The 4415-nt window shown below is 39.8% G+C and overlaps 1 long non-coding RNA gene across 1 annotated transcript; it reads right to left on the bottom strand.

Annotated features, from left to right (window-relative positions):
- Nucleotides 1–2701: 2701 nt before the first annotated feature.
- LOC137736650 (uncharacterized) lies at nucleotides 2702–4415 on the bottom strand. The gene is made up of 3 exons (XR_011068784.2): nucleotides 4127–4415; nucleotides 3924–4042; nucleotides 2702–3388 (listed from the first exon to the last, which is right to left on the bottom strand). It is a non-coding gene; the product is annotated as an uncharacterized LOC137736650 (long non-coding RNA).

Below are 4415 nucleotides of genomic sequence, written 5' to 3'. Positions count from 1 at the left end.
CTTAGTCCGTTTGAACACCAAGTGTCGGGATGCCTCGATAGAATTAGTGCGTCTTAGGAAGTATCTCGGTTGGATTAATGGCTCAAAGACATCATGATTAAGAAAATAATGGCTTGCTTGAGTAAGGCATGCTGTGGATGCCAAAAGTTTACCGGTTTAGCACGAGAGATAACTTTGCATGGTTGCATGGTGTTCCAGGTTTGATAATTTGGATTTACTAGGGTTCTAAGAGAGCTCCTATTGGCTGTCGAAGATCAAAGTAAACTGGGAGGAATACCTAAGGTTGTAAGAAAATTGTCATCTCTAAGATTCAAGTTTGTTTGCACCTAGGGAGTGATTTTCCTTGCTTGGTGCAATGCAACCTTGAATCTCCCTCCTCCCTCTCACACTCTTCCCCCCTCAGGTGTTGGCTAAAACCTCCCTTTTTGTAGGTGAAAAGTTATGTTTTATAGGTGAAAGGCATCTCCCGTTATAGCTAAATCTTCCTTCTCCTTTTTCCTAGCGGAACTGCGCACTTCCCTTTTGGTGTTAGACAGCTGAGCGTCGTTGTTCTCATGAAGACTGTGTCGCTTGTTCTTCCAAGAGTGTTCCTTCCCAGGTCAACTTCAACACACGTCAATTCTAGTAACACGTCTCCTGACTTTCGCTCATCATTCTCCTTTGTGAGTTAGGAAGAGAAAATCCACCTCTCTCTTCATTAAACTGTTGGGTCTTCACATGAACTTAAGGCCTTGAGTCTATTTCTTTTCTAATTGGATTAGGCATTGACAGTCTATTAAGATTAGTACGTGCTATGTCTTCTCTTAGAGAGAGTGACTGGTCTTGAGTCATTGGTGTGACTGACACCAAGACAAGCATGTAGGTGCTCAATAGAGAATGAGTCCACTGAACGCAATCAACAAAGAGTTCTCCTACTCATGTCTCATGAGAACTCATGGTTAGGATAATGCAAAGTAGTCCTTTGACTTGAGGCATGTAGGTGCTCAATAGAGAATGAGTCCACTGAACGCGATCAACAAGAAGTTCTCATACTCATGTCACATGAAAACTCATGGTTGGGATAATGCAAAGTAGTCCTTTGACCTGAAGCATCATAGTTGTCTTGTGGTTAGGTCCTTGATCTTTGACTATGTCAAAGTCACTCCATAAGATGGTGTCCACGTCATAGTTAGGGTTAAGCCACTTAGTCATAGAGGCAGATGAATGCACGACAAGGGATCTCTAACCTTCAAACCGTTTGAAGAAGAATACTCTATGTTATGATTAAGAATCTCTGGCTAGAGTATGAATGAGATTTAGGAAGTTGTTCCAAATCACATTCAAGGCAATCATATAAGTAAATGAATCACATTGGATAGTAGACATGAATAAAATATCAAACCAAACAATGTGGTCAAGAGTATTGTATTAGAGAAATACCGTATTGCATTGGAATCCTAAACTGAATAGGTTCTCCACCTCTTCTGATTAGCTTGGGTAGCCATGACATACTGCTAGGTATCACTCATGGTTTGTGGAAGCCCCAAAGGTATATAATCACTAAAGGGAGAATTGAAAGTAAGTTTCAATTCACAATCGATTTGAAGAGTTCTAATCGCCCACTACCTCACTAAAAGGAACCTAATGGATCTCACACCGTGTAAGGTAATGATTGAAAGATATAATGAAGATGAGTAAGGACAATTAAATAGTTTAATTGTATATGGCAAGGATTAATTAAAAGCTAATTAATCTAGAATGAAAGGTTCGTTTTAGGCCTTAAGTTAGTTTTGGGTTTCGGGACACAAAAGGGTTTTGGTCCACAAGGTACATAAGGTTTAAGTTGTGTGACAACTAAAACAAAATGAGCAATTAACCCACTAAAAATAGGGAGGCCAGCCATGCTTAGAGAGTGTGGGTTTTGAACTTATTACAAGTTTGCCACTCCAATGAAGGTAGGTATAAATGTGACTTTATAGCCTTTTCTTCATTAGGGTTTTCTTGAGGAAATTGGAGAGAACAAAAACTCTCCTTTTTCTATATAGGAAGCCAGCCACCATGGGGAAATTTACTAGCATCTAATTCTTCCATGATCACTCATCTTCTTCCTTAACAATCCTTGGTATCTAAACTTAATGGTCTCCAACTTTGGTGACTTTTGGAGAACCCAATTCTTCCATCCAAATCCATGGAGCCAAGGAGTAAGGTGACAAAGGAAAGAAGGCCCTCACATGGGTGATTAACATTTGCTAAGCAAATAAATGCTTCAAAGGTATAAAGAAATCTTAACACTTTTTTTTTAGATCTTGAGTTGAGTATTGGTTCATCATAACTACTAGGCTTTGAATTTCATGGGTAAAGTTTTGTTTTGAGTGCATACAAGTATGATTCCGCCTTTTAATTGTTAATTGGATGCATAGATGTTGCTCAAATGAACTTATTTTCACAAATATTTCCTTCAGAATTATACCATCAAAGGTATTCGTTAGCACCAAGATTTGCCAATATTCCTCGTCGGCACAAAAGCTTTCCTACTAGAACCTAGAAGGGCGAAAAACAGAAGGGTGAATGGGCAAAAACAAAGCTTTAGAAAACACATTTATCTTTTCTGAGAGTACTAACCCCTCACTGTAAAACCCGTATAGTTTCCAGAAAATACTACTACGTATGTATAAAAACCAATGCACAAGACCAATGAAAACTGAAGTATGTCATGTCATAAGACTCAGCAATAATAAATGTAAGCCAGGCGTGAAACCAATATAAAATAGTATGCCAGTCGGAGTCACTTAATGTGACATGTACGACTGTACCTATAGCTCATCAATCTAGGCTAGCACACGAGTCGGAGTCACCTAGTGTGACCTATACGATAGCCTGAGTATAAATATGTACGCTCAAGTGCTAAGATCACATGAAGGCTGTGCGACAATTCGCTGGTCACCTACGAGTCGGAACCACCGATTGTGGTATGTACGACAGGCTGGCACCAAACTTGGATCCAAGGTGAGCGTGCAGTGCGGGAGGTGAACAATCACGTGAAGGTTGGCCCTAGCCTCGGGCTGGAGCACTAACACCAAGGTGCAGCCATGATGAGCTCTAAATAAATGTGTGCATACCAATGCAATACAACCCATTCAATCACATAATACTCACCTGAAGCTTACCTGAGTCTCTGCAGCATCACACAATACAACTCACAAGTGTAACAATGCAATATTTAAAATGTAACTTATTTACGACATTGCAAACAAAGCGTAGTTCCATATAAAAAAAACGTTTCTGGAAACAGTATATAAATAAATAAATAATTATACATATATATAGGAAAACAAATGCCCACTCACAAAACATGACATCCGGTCGAACCCGCCTCACGGGCTTCGAAGATCCTTGCAATGCGTTTCACCTAGAAACAAAATCATTATGTAATTATGTATAACGTATTAACGTATAAACGAGTTTTCCAGATTTTATTTCGTGTTTTTCCCTTAACTTTAAGAGCTCATTTCAAGCTCAATTTTCAACCAAATTCAATGATTCAAAAGCCAACTAGAAGCTAGAAATGTGGGGAACGTGTTTGTACCAGTTTGAAGTCGAATAGTGGCTGGAGTTGACCGGGGAAATAGTCTGAAAGTGGCCAAATGGCCATGGGTCCAAGTTTTCTAGAATCTGGGAAATTTCATCTCAACTTCCAGAGCTAATTTCTAGCTCGATTCTCAATCAAATTCGATGATTCAAGAGCCATATTAAAGCTAGAAATGTAGAGAACAACTCCATAAAATTGGCCAGAAAAATGGCCTAAAGATAGTCAGATGGTCACAGTCGAAATTTCCAGAAAATTTCTTCCCAACTTTCATAACTAATTTCTAGTTTGATACTTAACCTAACTTGATGATTCAAAAACCATTTTGAAGTTAGAAATGTAGAGAAGAGATTCATACCCTTAGGAGGCCCAATGGAAATCGGAGTTGGCAGGAAAAAGGGCTGGAAAGTGGCCAAACGACCACAGATTGGAAATTTCCAGCATGAACAGTGACCTTCCTTCATGTTTTCCGAGCTCCTACACCACCAAAACCACCCAAAAACTTACCAATCATGAACCTAGACATGATCTACAATGATAGAGACCAATTTCGAGGTTTACCTTGGCCGGAAATGGTCAAAATTCACCGAAGAAGAGTGATGCACAATGATGGTACTGTGCAATGCGGGGATGTAGCTTTCAAGGTACTTTTCTTCTATTTCTAGGCCCAATGGCTCACAAGTATTACAAGGGATGATGGTGGGGGTGTTGCCTTGTTGTGGTTGCAAGTGTAGAGGTGTGGGTGTGTGTGTGTCTCGGCAAAAGAGGAGGAGAAGGAGTAAAGGTGAGTGAGACTAAGAGTGGAAGAAGAAGAAGAAAATAGAGAGGGGGAGAGAGAGATCACGGGACA

This window comes from Pyrus communis, chromosome 13 (assembly GCF_041283825.1).
Source record: "Pyrus communis isolate YQ-2024b chromosome 13, ASM4128382v1, whole genome shotgun sequence".
In the NCBI taxonomy this organism is placed as follows: Eukaryota; Viridiplantae; Streptophyta; class Magnoliopsida; order Rosales; family Rosaceae; genus Pyrus; species Pyrus communis.
The sequence above is the reverse complement of the archived record's forward strand: the minus strand, read 5'-3'. Positions and strand labels throughout refer to the sequence as shown.